Genomic DNA, 15,755 nt, shown 5'->3' on the forward strand with positions numbered 1-15,755 from the left:
GCTCCTTCCTCCTTCTCGCCCTCTCCTGGTATTTCCCTCAGGGATGTCAACTGTGAAGCAGGCTGGCCTTCACCCCAAACCCACCAGAAGTGGGAGGAAGTTGCACGGTGACTTCAGTAGAGAGTTCAACGAAATATGATGCTTCATGTTACACAGAGAGAGAGTTAGGCCTGGCTGTTGATTCCTGCTTTTTAAAAAATCCAGAATTCTGTCTGAGATTTTTATTTCTGGCAGAAATTTTCCAAAATAACACCAGTTTGTTTCCCCCACAAAAAAAAATGGCATTGTTGTAAAACTCTCCCTATTGATGCCTGAAATTTCTCTAGCAGTTCAGTCATATATATTAAATAGTCTCTTTAAATGTCCTCTTAATATCCAAATTCTGTGGGAGGGTCAGTGGGAAGAAATAGCAGTGCAGAAACTCATGGTATGGTGGGGGTCGGGGGAACTGAAGCCAGAAGAGAAGGAAAAGGTGGAGGTAGCAGAGAAAGACAAAATTAGAGTTTTCCCAGGGTCAACCCAAGTACAGCATTTCATGATCTTTATCATTCATAGTTATCAGAACCAACCAAGCAAAAGTTAGAGGTTGAGGGGAATAGAAAGATGATGTGAGAGATACACCTTTCTTCTCTTTGGGGTCTTAGTTAATAACTGATTTTTGTTTAATGGTTTACAAAATACTTTTACATCACAAATCCTATGCTCTGCACACAATTCTATTCAATAGGTAAGGCAGGTATTATACTGGATCACTTAATAGGTGAGCAAACTGGGGATCAGAGAGATTTCAGCGAGTAACCAAAAGTCATAGTAAGCAAAGTCTTGACTCTTGATTATATACTTTTTCTTAATTCACACCACTTCCCTTTCTCTGGCTGAGAAGCCATATACACACAAGAAAATATAACTAACATATAATGGCACGGGTAGTACCAGGGCTAGGTGTACAAACGAGAAGTGCTTTTTCAAAGAAAGGGTGAGAGATCTTCCCCAGGTATTTGGATCAGTTCAAACTCAGCCTTCAGCCAGAGTTCTAAGTAAGATTCTGTAACTCATTTGGTCTTTGGAGACAGTCTCTTGTTAGACCTGGCTATCCCTCAACCTTAGAACCCTCTTTAAACTCTCCTAATGGGTGAAATTGGATTTTCTACATATGTCCATTATTTAGCAGGAATGCCCCTCCTGGGTAACTTAACACCTTTACCCTACTAAAGTGCACATACCTCAAAAGACCCATAAAGCAAGTATTTCTCAAGCAACCTAAGAGCAGAAATAAAGGCCCTGTTTCCTCTCACGTTGAAGTATGCCCAAATCTGTCTATCTGGGGTTCCTTTTTTATACTAAGATGTCATATGACTTTTATCTTCTTTTCCTAATGTATCTATGTTTGTTTTAATACTAAAGTCTATTTCCCCTCCTCAAATCTTTGAGTAGAATTCTTGTCCCAGAAGGAAGGGCTTCAATATACCCCTGTGGGTACCTACACCCCAGTTTGAGAAGCAGTCTATGGTAATTTCAGGCCTGCAGCTGGAATTTTGCTACTCTTCAACCACTTCCTCACGTATGAGAGCTTTAACCCAAGACCAACAGTATGACTATGCTCATTTGTTAAATACTATTCTGTGTACACTACCCCACAGAAGCAAATTACACAGAAGGTCAGTCCTATTCACAAAGACATTCTGAAAGAGAGGTGGATAAATTCAAAGTGTGAGAGAAATACTCCTAGGTGGCTATAAGAGATACAGAATCACAGATTTTAAGAGTAATCCTGGATACAGATTTGCTTGCTAAAATAAAACAAAAAAGAAAAAAGAAAAACACCTCATTTTACAAAGAAACATCGTAGGCTCAGTGAGGTTAAATGACTTGGGTAAGGTCACCACCAGTTTATGGAAAATTCAGGACTAGAACCCATATCGCGGTCTGTTTACTCCATAATGTATGGAGCTATGCAAGAGTAAAATCTAATACCGTAAATAAATATTTACACTTCCTAAAGAAAAATGTAAATGACAGGCCATGGAATGGAAAAAGTGAGGGATGAAGTTAAATAGAGGCCAAGGCTGCAAGTATAGTGAAGTATACTGGAAGATAAACAGTCAACTAAAGTGGTAGGGACACGTAAATACAGGGTGGGGCATTTAAATGGAACCATTTGGAGTCATGTAAACTGAGACTGACTTCATTATAGCCTCCCTTACAGTACAGAACCGCATGTCAAAACTATTTGCTTTAGTCTTTTGACAAATGTGTTTTCTTCATAGAACCCAAGAGGGGTATGAGAAGGGCTGAGGTAATCTGGGGGCATTCTGGCCGTGGCCGTTTGAAGCTCAGAGTGAAGTGTGATGGATGGGGAAGCCATTACAAATCTTTAAGAAAAGGAGCCTCAAAGCAGAAGACAAAGAAGATTCTGGCAGCAGCATTTACCACCTACTTCTCCAGCCACATCTCACTCCTGAGCAACACTTAAGAGGCTTCACTCCTTTCTACCTCAGGGTCTTTGCACATGCTGTTCCTTCCACGTAGCATGCTTCTCCCTGCTCTAACAACCTCCTTTCACCTCCCTGATTCCCTCTCATCCTTCAGATCTAGCTTACAAGGCGTAATTTCCTCAGAGAAACTTCCATGGCCCTTTGTTAGCTTCTCTCAACACCCCGTACATTTTCGTCATAGCAGTCATAACATTTTGTAATCACGTGTGTTTGCATAATTAAGCTTTGTTGAAATGTCTAACTCTCCCATGAGACTGTAAGCTTTCTCAGAGTAGGGACTGCATTTTATTCACAGCATTTTGTTCCACTGTGCCCAGAACATAGTAGGTGCCCAATGAATAACTGTGGAGTGAATGAGCAGGGTAGACGGCAGTGTTGGAGGAGTGACAGAGAGTGGGCACTGCTCCCCCTACACACCCAAGCAGTCAGGCAAAGTGTGTCTCTCTGGACCCAGTCTCGATTACCAGGGTCTGTCTTTCTCTTTTTGTCTCATAGACTTATAGACATGTTTTCTCTCTTTCTGTCTCTCCTCTGTCCTTAGCTTCCCGTGACAGCCTTTTGAACTAGCAAAGACAACATCTGAGAGAAAAGGAAGGCTGTTTAGGGCCCTGTGACACTGGAGTTTCCCCCCAACCGGAAGGTGGCAGCAAGGGGCAGTGGCACCATAGGAGTAACTCATAGAGGCAGGTTCCTGGATGGAAGAGTTTCTATCTCTGCAGAGCAACCCAGGGTCAGCAGCAGCCCAAAGCCGTGAAAACTGACTTAAAAGTCCTCCTAAGAGCTGCATCTTTTGAGACCCCAAAACAATCGCGCCTTGTGCCCCAGGACACGGCGCAAGTTACACACTTAAAGCAGTTTCCACAGAACCGCATTCAGTTGGTTTTAAACTCTGGGGAAAGCTGGCAGCCTCTTTGTGGGTTTTTTAAAAAACTAGTTAGAGGGACAATTAAACCTTTATGGGTCCCAGAATGTACCTATGCAGACATAAATAAGGAACATTCTTCACCACTGGAGAATCCACTTTCTGGCAAGAGATACATTTTTCTGCCATCACAGGACAGTGTTGAGCTCATGTCTGAGAAACTTTCTCATCAGGGCAGGTGACAGGGGTCAGCATGAGCAGAGTTGGAACTTTGACCCTAGTTTGCCATAAGCCCTTTCTCAAAGTGGACTCCTCACAGGCCTTGGGCTTAGCTGGTCTTAAATAAATCACATAAACTCCCAAAGCCTTTCCAGAAAGCTGCCAGGATTTTAGGCCAAGAAAACTCATCTTGCTCCCTCCTTGCATTACTTTGGGCCAAAATGCTCCATTTGTCAGAGTACTGACTCCTTTATTCCCAGTCTTACAACACAATACAATGCATTCACATATTTACAGTGCAGTGTCCTTGAATGGTCTCGATGTTTTTTTTTTTTTTAATCCAATAATATCATTAAATACACCAGGGGGCTCTCTTTTTAAAGGAACTTTGGAATAAACTCTTTTATTAAGTGAAGCAGTCTTTTGTGAGGCAAATCATCAGCCTCCAATTTGTTATCCAAATCTGAGATTTCACATAGATTTTCTTAAACCAGGGTCCACTTTAGATGGTGGCTGTGCATTTTTTAAAATTTTTCTGACTTTGGTTAAGACAAGCTTTTCCTAATAGACATTATTCGGTAGGGATGAAGGAATCTCAAACACTTGAGAAATAAATCAGTTTCAATCATTCGTGTCATCCATAATTCTCTAGAACCACCAGCCTAAAGCAAAGTATAATGGTCTCCTGACAAAGGCTCCAGCTGCATAGATTCAAGGGCCAACCTATTTGAAGTCCATCACAAAAGAAATGCATGTGCTGGGGGTTGGGGGAGGTGTTTTGTACATTATTGTAGTTTTTTTTTTATTGTGGTAAAATACATAGCATAATATTTATCATTTTAACCATTTGTAAATATACAATTCAGCAGCATTAAATAACTTAAATTCACAATACTGTGTAAGCATCACCACTATCCATATGCAAAGCTTTTTCATCATCTCCAGCAAAAACTTTGTGCCCATTAAACAATAACTCCCTTTCCCCGCTCCCTAATCTCTGTTCTACTTTCTGTCTCCATGAACAGAGAATAGTTTTACACTCCAGTTTTTCTTTGGGGCTTTTCCCCTTCCCACGATGTTGTGGTGGGAGAACTGGGAAAGTTGTGGCCATCCTTTTTTCACCTTGTAGAGCCTCCCTGGTGCCACATCCCCATGCCCCTTGCCTTCACCAACAGCGTATCTGAGAAGAAGCTGGAGCTCATTTGAACGGTTTAAACTTTCAGAGGGGCTGCAGCCCCCAGCGAGAACAAAAGGTCATTGGGTCTGAGTCTCTGTTATAAGCTCAGGAATGGCAGGAATTTTCTGACTTCAATGGTCTGAGTAAATGGAACGCCATCAGCTAGATGGCTGTTTTGGTGTCTGAAGCCTATGTGGACTCCCTTTAGTGCTGGTCAGTGGCAGAGTTAGGCACCTGAGATCTTTCGGGGCTAAGAGAGATGGGAATGCAAGAAGAGACAAGGAGGGCCCTCTTGGGCACCCTCCAATTCCATGTGATGGAATTTCTCATTGAAAAACACTGGCGAAACCACTCATAATCCCTGCAGGATTTACATCTCTTGTACCCATTTGTGGCTGACAGAGGCACACTCAGAATGACTCATAGACTTCTGTTTAGGTTTTACTTTGCTCATAATGCTTGCAAACTCTCTAAGGAGCTAGCCTCCTCCACCTTCTTCCCACCCCCACAAACTGAGGAGACTCAGCTTATGAAAAATCTGATTTGGGGTTGTTTCAAGAACTACTTGGGGACCCTCAGCCTCCCACCCCCAACCCTGGGACTGTGAGCCTACCAGGGGCCCTTAGGACAATGGTGGGAGGGTGATTCCATGGCTCAGAGAAACAGTGAACCACGGGGTGATGGAAGGAGAATCACCTTGAAAGCATGAGGCCTGGCTTCCTTCTGTACCCACTTGCTGGTGACCCCAGGCAAGTGACTGCACCGTTCTGTCCTCATTTCTCTCCAGTCAGTTGGAAGTGCCCTCCAACCCTGACAATTTGTGTGTATGGAAGGGCGGGAAGCAAGGCTTTCTGATGTCTGGAATTCTTGAAACAGGGAACAAAGTCTTGTGTTTCCCACAGGTCCTGACACTAATGGAAAGCATGGCTGCAAGGAGGAGGAGTAAATTTGGGGAAAGAGGAAAGAGGACGGGTGTATTTTAGGACAGACTGAGAACAAAGTAAGTACTGGCTGGATCTTTACAAGGAATTGTTCACGAGGCATCTGGACATAAGCAGCTGGAGTTAAGAAGAGAGATTGGGACTAATTGATAAGAATGGAGTCAGGAGTCATGGTTAACAGAAGAAATAGTAATAATAATACCAGCAAACACATAACAAGCGCTTACTATGCGCCAGGCCCTTGGGTTGCCCTTCACACAGATGTGCTCCTATAATTCACAGAACAATTCTATGACAAATATGTTGTTTTTACACCCACTTTACAAATAAGGAAAACTTACATACCCCGCCTAAGGCCATACAGCGAGCAAGTGGTAAGACCAGGTGCTTGAACCCAGGGAGTCTGACTGCAGAGCGCCGACCCATCTTTTATATCACCTCCTGAAACCATGGAGGTGGAGGAGAACGGGAGAAAAGAAATAGTGGTGGAGGACAGAACCTTGACCAATACCGGTAAGAAAGTACTTCTATTCTTGACTAACTGCCACCTAAAATCAGATTCTGAGATGAAGGTGTGGGTCAGAAACAGAGAACTATCCAGGTGTATCCAGTGATGTTGGCGATCGGGCTGGCTCTGCACAAATTAAGTAATAATGGCGCTCAAAATATATTGAACACATTATATGCTAGGCGCCGTACTAAGAGGGCTTCACATATATCATCCCATTTAGTCCTCCCACCAATCCTACAAAAAGGGTATAGTGTCCATTTTAGAGGAGAGGAAACTGAAACTCCAAGAGCTTCAGGGATTTACCCAGCGGGTAGGTCTCGGCGCTGGGAACTCAAAGCCGCCGTGTGCCCCGCAGCCGGCTCAAGCGCGGCCGCTCCCAGGCGGTCTTTCCCGACTGCCCCCTCAACGGACGCGGGGAGAAACACCTTGACGTTTCTGACGGGTTTGTGTAGAAGTTACTCCCTTCAAAGTAGTTTGTACTTAACACCAGTATTTGAAGTCAGCGCTTCTGGAAGTTGCTAAAGGGTTCTAGCCGCCCTGAACTAATGTTTGTTATGTGCATATTCGACTTAATTAAGCCCAACTAAAATAAAGCGGCACCTCTTAATTTTGGGTCCCTGAGGCAGGCCAAGCTCCTTCCTACCGCGCCCAGCTCCAGGGGGACGTCTGATTGGTCCAAGGGTCTCATCTCCCTTGCAGTGATTGGTCAGATAAAAGCACGTGACACAAGTCAAGGCCAGGGAGAGGTCAACGAGGGGCTTCCGGCAACGCTCTTCATCGCTCCTCACGCTGCCTTTGGAAGCTGAGTCCTTCTTGCTCTAGACTTTGTCCCGCCAGGGAGGCCGTCTTACTACCAGCCTCGCCATCCAGAGAGAGGCAGGGAGCCCCTGAAGGCCACCCTCCTGCCCGAGATTCCCTGGCACCGAGCCAATACATTCCTATTGCTTAAGCCGGCTCGTTTTGGAGTGCTCGGAGCTCCCCAACCCCGGCACCATGAAGGCAGGAACCCTGCTGCACCCCCGCCCTATACACAGCTAGGCACCGAGAGATACCTTTTTATATAGTTCAATGAACAAGTGAAGTCATGAATGAACCTGATGTAGGCTCAGAGGCTGGTATAGCTGGAAAACACTTTTAAAATTATCTAATCCAAGTCTCCTCTCTCTTTCTCTCTCTGTTTTCTGCTCTATAGTGAGAAAAGACACAGGAGTTGCTATGTTAGAGAGTTAATAGTAGTTGTCCCTCTAATTAGGGCAGACATCCTCTAGTGCCCACAAGGAGGATCTCTGTGAGGCAAGCATCCCAGAGGGGCTTTGATGCCATGGCCGGTCCAAGTTGGAGAACAAGACAGGACTTGGCCTCCAGGCTAAATGAAACTTCAGCATCGGTTGATGATACGAAATGGAGACTTGGTAAGAAAGATACAAAATTTTATGTTTAGCATTTCTTTTTTTAAAAAAATAATACAACACATTATCTTCATAATAGTTGCTTAATGTTTAATATTGCCTGGTCTTGATGAATAAATTATGGGAAATACATAGCTGTAACTTTAGGGGCCTTTAGCACGGAGAGCTCCGTCTGCATCCGTCTATAGACCTAGTGCTAAGACTACCTGCAGCTTTCTTTGCTGGGAATAAAACTCTCTAAAAATCCAAAATGGCAAAATGAAAGGCACGAAGCACTGGCAGATTTCACAGCTTCCTCACATAGCATGCCATAGCTAGTCTATCCTGCTTTTTACAAAATATTTTGGTTTTTTTGTTCCAGACATCCACATTCCACACAGAAATATTTTGTTTCTTTTAAAACCAACTCTATTGAGATATAATCTTCATAAATAAAATGTGCCAATTTTAAGTGTACATTTTATGACTATTGCAAATATATATACCCACATAACCACCACCACAGTCCAATAGAATACTTCCATCCCCCCACAGTTTTCCTTGTGCCCATTTTCAGTCAATATCCATCTCCTTATGCTAGGACCCAGAAAACCATCGATCTACTTCCTGTTACTACAGGTTAGTTTTACCTGCTTAAAATTCACATAAATGGAGTTATACAATATGTAGTTGTATAATCAGCGAGGGCTGCCATAAAATACCACAGATTGGGTGGCTTCAGCAACAGATATTTATTTTCACAGTCTGGAGGCTGGAAGTCCAAGATCAAGGTGTCAGTAAGTTTGATTTCTCCTGAGGCCTTTCTCTTTGGCTTGCAGACAGCTGCCTTCTGGTTGTATCTTCACATGGCCTTTTCTTAGTATACACACATCCTTGGTGTCTCTTATAAGGACACCAATCCTATTGGATTAGGGCCCCACCCTTTTGACCTCATTTAACCTTAATTACCTCTTTAAAGACCCTATCTCCAAATACAGTCACATTGTAAGTAAGTGTTTCAACTTGTGAATTTTGGGAGGGACACAATCCGTTCATAACAGTAGTCTATTGTGCCTGACTGCTGTCTGTGTGATTCATCCATGTCATGGCATTTATCAATAGATTGTTCCTTTTTATTGCTGAGTAGTAGTCCTTTGTATGAATATACCACAGTTTATCCTTTTATCTATTGATGGATATTGGGTTATTTCTAGTTTTTGACTGTTATGAATAAAGCTCCTGTAAACATTCTCATATATCTTTTTGCAGACATATATTTTCATTTATCTTGAGTAAATACCTAGGAGTAGAATTGCTGCAGTATATGATATGTTTAATTTTATAAGAAATTGTCAAACATTTCTCCAAAGTGGTTGTACCATTGTACATTCCCACCAGCAGTATATGGAAGTTGCAGTTGTTCACATCCTTACCAACACTTGGTATTGTCAATCTTTTTAAAAAGCCATTTTAGTATGTGTGTAATTGTTCCTCATTGTGGTCTTAATCTGAATTTCCCTGATGACCAGTGGTTGAGCATCTATTCATGTACTTACTTATTTGTTATCCAGATGTCTCGTTTGGTGAAGTATCTGTGCAAATCTTTTGCTTAGTTTTCTAAAAAAGACTTTTTAAAAAGCAGTTTTAGTTTCACAACAACATCGAGAGGAAGGTACAAAGATTTCCCACGTGCTTTCTGCCCCCACACATCCACAGCCTTCCCCATTATCAACATCTCCCACCAGTGTGGTACAGTTATTACCATTGATGAGCCAACACTGACACATCATAATCACCCAAAGTTCATAGTTTACATTAGGATTCACTGTTGGTGTTGATAGCTTTGGACAAACATATGATGACATGTATCCATCATTATAGTATCATGCAGAGCACTTTCACTGCCCTAAAAATCCTCTGTGCTCTGCCTTTCATCCCCTCCCCAACCCCATCTTTCTTTAAATTGGTATTGGCAAAGATGTTCATAGTATTCCCTTATAATATCTTTTTATACCACGTAAAATCTGAGAGAATGAAGTCACTTCTCGTATCCCTGACATTGATAATTTGTATTTTTTCTCTTTTCTCCTGATCCATATGGCCAGAGGTTGATCAATATTATGATTTTCTCAAAGAACTAGCATGTGGCTTCATTGATTTTCTCCATCGTTTTTCAATATTCTGTTTCATTAATTTCTGCTCTGATATTTATTATTTCCTTTCCTCTGCTTACTTTGGTTTTCATTTGCTCTTCTTTTTCTAGTTTCCTAAAGTGGAAGCTAAAGTTATTGATTTGAGATCTTTCAAGTACTGCTTTAGTGGCACCCACAAATTTTGACATGTTGGGTTTTCATTTTCATTCTGTTCAAAATACATTCTGATTTCGTTTTTGTATTTTGTTTGACCCAGGGGTTATTAAGAAGTATGTTATCTAGTTTTCAAATATTTGGGGATTTTCCAAGAATCTTTCTGTTATTGACTTATAATTTAATTCCATTGTGGTGAGAGAACAAATTTTTTATAACTTGAATCCCTTTAAATTTATTGAGACTTGTTTTATGGTCCAGAATATGGCCTATTTTGGTAAATGTTCCTTGTGCATTTGAAAGGAATGTACATTCTGCTGTTGTTGGATGGAGTGTTATATAAATGTCACTTAGGTCAACTTGATTGGAGGGTTATTCAAATCTTTCATACTCTTGCTTGTTTTCTATTTACTAGTATATCAGTTATTAAGAGGGAGTATTGAAATCTCTGACTATAATTAAGATTTTTTTATTTGTCTTTGCAATTCTGTTTTTGTGTCATGTATTTTGAAGTTCTGTTATTAAGTGCATGAACTTTTAGAATTTTGATGAATTGACTTCTTTATCATTATGAAATGATCTTCTTTATACTTGGTAATAGTCTTTGCTCTAAAATCTACTTTGTCTGATATTAATTAGCTATTCCATCTTTCTTTTGATTAGTGTTAGCACGGTATATTTTTTCCATCCTTTTACTTTTTAGCGTATCTGTGTTTCTGTATTTAAAGTGTGTTTCTTATTAGCACCATATAATTTGGCCTTGGTTTTTTTTACCCAATCTGACAATCTCTGCCTTTTAATTAGAACATTTAGAACATTTACTTTTGTTTTTCACCTCAAAGAAATATGTGGAGGGGGTTGTTTTATTTTGTTTTAATTGTGGTAAAATGCCATCTTAACCACTTTAAGTATACAGTTCAGTAGGGTTAAGTATATTCACATTATTGTGCAACCAATCTCTAGAACTTTTTGCTCTTGCAAAATTGAAATTCTATACCCATTAAACAACTTCCCATTTCCCCCTCCCCCAGCCTCTGGCAACCACCATTCTACTTCCTGTTTCTATGAGTTTGGCTGCTCTAGATACCTCGTACAAGTGGAATCATACAGTATAGACCATTTACTTATCATGTGATTATTGATAGGTTAAGTTTAAGTCTATCATCTTCTCTTTGTTCTATATTTGTTCCATTTCTTTTTCGTTCCTTTCTTTTCTCTTTTTCTGCCTTCTTTTGGATTAATATTTTTTATGACTCCACTTTGTCTCCTCTGTTGGCTTAGTAGCTACAATTCTTTGTTTTGTTATTTTGGTGGTTGCTTCAGAGTTTATGGCAATATATCTTAGCCACAGTCTGCCTGCACTTCATGTATAATATAAGAACCATGCACCATTTCTCCTCTCCTGACTTTTTTGCTTTTATTGTAATACTTTTTTACTTTTTCACGTGTTACAAACCCCAAATACACTTTTTTTAATTTATGTGGTCAATTATCTTTGAAAGAGATATAGACAGTTTTTAAAAATCCTTTGTATTTACCCATGTATTTAGCTTTATTCCTTTGGATAGGTCCATGTTTCCATCTGGTATCATTCTCCTTCTGCTTGAAGGACTTTCTTTAGCATTTCTTATAATGCAATTCTGTTGGTGATGAATTCCTTCAATTCTTTTGCATGTCTGAAAAGGCCTTTATTATACCTTCATTTTTGAAGATATTTTTGCTGGGCATAGGATTTAGATTGAAAGGTTTTTGTTTTTTTTTTCTTTCAGCACTTAAAAATCTTCCTGCTGTTTTCTCACTTGCACTATTTCCAGTGAGAGATCTGCTACTATCCTTATATTTGTTCTTTTACCTCTGGCTGCTTCTATGATTTTCTCTTTATCAGATAAATGGAGCAATTTGAGTATATGTATATTGCTATAGTTTCTTCCAGTTTCTTGTGTTGGGGGCTCACTGAGCTTCTTGCATTTGTGGGTTTATAGTTTTAATCAAACTTAGAAAATTTGGGGTCATTATTTCTTCAAATTATTTTTCTGTATTGCCTCTCTTTGTCAAGGACTCCAATTATATATATGTTAGGCTGCTTGAAGTTGTCCTATAGTTCACTGATGCTCTTTTTTTAAATTTATTTTTTCTCTGTTTTATTTTGAATAGTTTCTATTGTTATGTTTTCTTGTTCATTCAAATTTTCTTCTGCAATATCTAATCTGCTATCACTCTTAGCCAGTGTAATTTTCATATTACTCGCAATTTTCATCTTACTCATTGTAGTTTTCATCTTACTCATTGTAGTTTTCATCTCTAAAAGTTCATTTGCATCTTTTTCATGTCATGTATGTTTTTCAACGTATGGAATACAGTTATAATAACTGTTTTAACATCCTTGTCTGCTAATTCTAACATCTTTGTCAGTTTAGGGCCAATTTTTATTGATTGGTTTTTCTCCTCAGTATGGGTCATATTTTACATACCTAGTATTCTTTGATTAGATGCTTGATATTGTGAATTTTACCTTGTTGAGTACAGGATATTTTGGTATTTCCATAATATTCATGAGCTTTGTTATAGGACTTTATTAGATTACTTGAAAATAGTTTGATCCTTTTGGTCTTTTTTTTTTTTTTTTTTTACATAGGGTCTCATTCAGACACCCAGGTTGGAGTACAGTAGTGTAATCATTGCTCACTATAATCTTGAACTCCTGGACTCAAGTGATCCTCCTGTCTCAGCCTCCCCAATAGCTGGGACTACAGGTGCGTGCCACCATGCCCAGCTAATTTAAAAAATTTTTTGTAGAGACTGGGTCTTGCAGTGTTGCCCAGACAGTCTCAAACTCCTGGCCTCACGCAATCCTTCTGCTTGGCCCCCCAAAGTGCTAGGATTATAAGCGTGAGCCACCACCACACAAGCTGGTCTTACTTTTGGGTTATTAGCTGGGACCAAAATAGTGTTTAGTGTAAAGGTAATTTTTCCCACTACCAAAGTAATACCCTTTTAAGTATTTTACCCAATGCCCCATGAATCATGAAGTTTTCCAGTCTGGATGGTGGGAACAGACCCTGTTCCCAGCTCTGTGTGAACACCTGGCACTATTCTCTAATCCTTTTAGATGATTCTTTCCTAAACCTTGGGTAGTTTCCTCACACTCACGGGTCAATAATGTCTAATAACTTGAGGAAGACCCTCTGCACATCTCCAGACCTTTGTGCAGCTCTCTCCTTTCTAGAATTCTGTCCTGAAAATTCTAGCCACCTTGGTCTCCTTGGACTCTTAGCTCTGTCTCTTTGACTCAGAGAATTTGCTGAGCTCTGCCTGGTTTTCTTTTCCTATGCTGCAGCCTGGAAACCCTCATAAGGCAGCAAGCTGTGGGGAAATTGTAGGGATCACCTTATTTGTTTTCCCATCTCTCATTGCCTGAAACAGTCTTGAAAACCATTGTTTGTTTCTTCATTAGGTGCGCTCTCTCTCTCTCTCTCTCTCTCTCTCTCTCTCTCTCTCTCTCCCCCGCGCGCGCGCTCACTCTCTCTCGCTCTCTCTCTTTCATTTCAGGAAGGAGAGTAAATCCAGTCCCTATTACTCCATCTTGGCTGGAAGTAAAAGTCCTTCTTTCTCTTCAAATTCTTCCTTATCCTTTGTAACAACTAGAATAGTGTTGGGCACAGGGTTGTTTTGTTTATTGAAAGTTTCTTGAATTAACTCCTCTTTGTAAGTAGCAATACCCATGCAAATGTTTGTTTAGAAATTCAATTGTAGTTGTTTGGGCTTTTTCCAAGTTCAATAACAAATTATTGTAATTCTTACTCAAATGAAGACTAAAATGATTTGTGAAATTTCATGGAGCCAGGTTTTAAAATTTTTGATGATATGCTATATAGAAATGTTTTTGCAATGCTTGCTTCCTTTCACCTTTAGTTACCAATTTTAAATTGTTTTCTAACACATAGAAAATGAAAAATATGGGGTCAGCACATCTACAGCAGAAAACATGTTTATTGTCACAACCAGAGTCTCCTGAACGCCTGGCACATAGTAAACACTCAGTATGTGTTTAAAGAATTATTGGATGAATAGAACAGTTTTGGGATAGAATACTTTTTACTTCATCAAACAATATAATTTTATTTCAATATCTCTTACCTTTTCATTTTACAAAGTGAAGCTCCATTCATAATAGACTTGTGCCTCTTCTCATCTCTTTACAATGTGCTCTGTTGGTCTTCACTTTGTAACATTGTTTTGCCAGATGAAGTTAACCCAAGTCCATGTTTCTTCCTCCAGGCTAACATTCAGATTTGGAAATATTTTTTTTTAGTGATCAAACTCACCAGACAGATTTGGAAATCTTAACTGAGATTTGTCTTATACTCTTGGAAGCATCGGATTTGCATAACACTTTGACTTCTAGCTTAATTCTTGTGGAATCTTAGGGCTCGGCTCAAGCTCCGCACTCCTCTCTTATGCCTTTCTGTGACCCAGCCAAACCTTGTACATTCTTCCAGCCCAGCTTAAGCTTTCCTTCCTCAGTGAAGCCTTCTCCCACCACAATGATCTTACCCTTCTGCTTGCTCCTTAGAACTTAATTGTCTTTTCCACTCACTTGGTACCTAATCGACCATAGTGCCTTGTCATACCCTTTGTGTTTATGTGGGAGCATCTGTCTCAACCAGCTTGTAATCACTTTCAGAAGGGAGGCCCAATATGCCGAACACAGTCATAATAGTAATAGCAATCACCAGCATTTGTATTTACTATGTGCCAGGCCCTATTCTAAGGGCTTTTTATGAATGACTTCAATTAATCCTCACTCCATGCTAAGGAGGTAGTGCTATTACTATCCCACTTTCCAGATAAGGAAGCAGAGGCCCAGGGGAGTTAGGTCACTTGCCCAGGGTACCTAGCAGAGCCAGGATTCAAACTCAAGCATTCTGGCTCCAGAACCTGAGCCCTCAACCTGTACACTCCACTGTGGCATTTGGGGGTACAGTAGCTGCTCAAAAACAACTTTGTTGAATGAATGAAAACATGGAGGCTTGATCTATGCAGGAGAAAATTCTCCAGAGGAAGTCCTGTTCTGTTACTCTCACAGCTTTACTGTTTCCCATTACTACTTGTACGTTGTTGCTGTTGTTTCAGGAGCAAGATCCTGTGTGGTCCAGCAGGAAAGAGAGAGGATAGGAAGTGAGGTGCCTACACACCTCTCCTGATTTCCTCCCTTGCAGGTTGGGCAGAGAGCAAGTTGGGGCAGTCCTCTTCCTGCCACCCCCTTGCTCTCAGAGCCAGACAGCAAACTGCAGCAGGCAGAAGCAGAAAGGAGGGCATGGGGGTAGCAACATCCTTAGGATCACTGCTTTCTGGGGCCCTTGCCTCCCATAGCTCAGTCATCCGGATGTTCCTTTAGCTTGCCGGAATTTGGCCGGATTTACAGAGATAAGATCAATCTGACCCTTAATTCCTTAAATGTAATTTATGGGCTTGCCTCCTGTGTGCCGCAACACGTCTGGCTATCCAAAATCTGGTAATTATTTATGTAAACACAGCATCCTGCCTTTGTGGATTATAATTGGACTTGAACAGCAAGAAGCAGGGACTTACATAGTTGGGACTGAACTGAAACCCTCTTTTTGAAAATAATCACCCGCGTCTTTGCAATCTACCCTGTGGCTCATGGATAGCTCTAACCAGACCAAAAAAATGTTTTGTTTTTTTTTTCTCCTCCTCTAGCGGGCCCCGACAAATTTATTCCCAAACACCACCAGGTTTTGTAGGTCCTCTCAGAGGATGGGGTGAAGATAGCCCAACCATTTGGCTGGACTCTGGGTGAAGACCTCCTGGGGGCGAAGCCTCCACGGTCTCCTC

This window comes from Lemur catta, chromosome 2, assembly GCF_020740605.2.
Source record: "Lemur catta isolate mLemCat1 chromosome 2, mLemCat1.pri, whole genome shotgun sequence".
NCBI lineage: Eukaryota > Metazoa > Chordata > Mammalia > Primates > Lemuridae > Lemur > Lemur catta.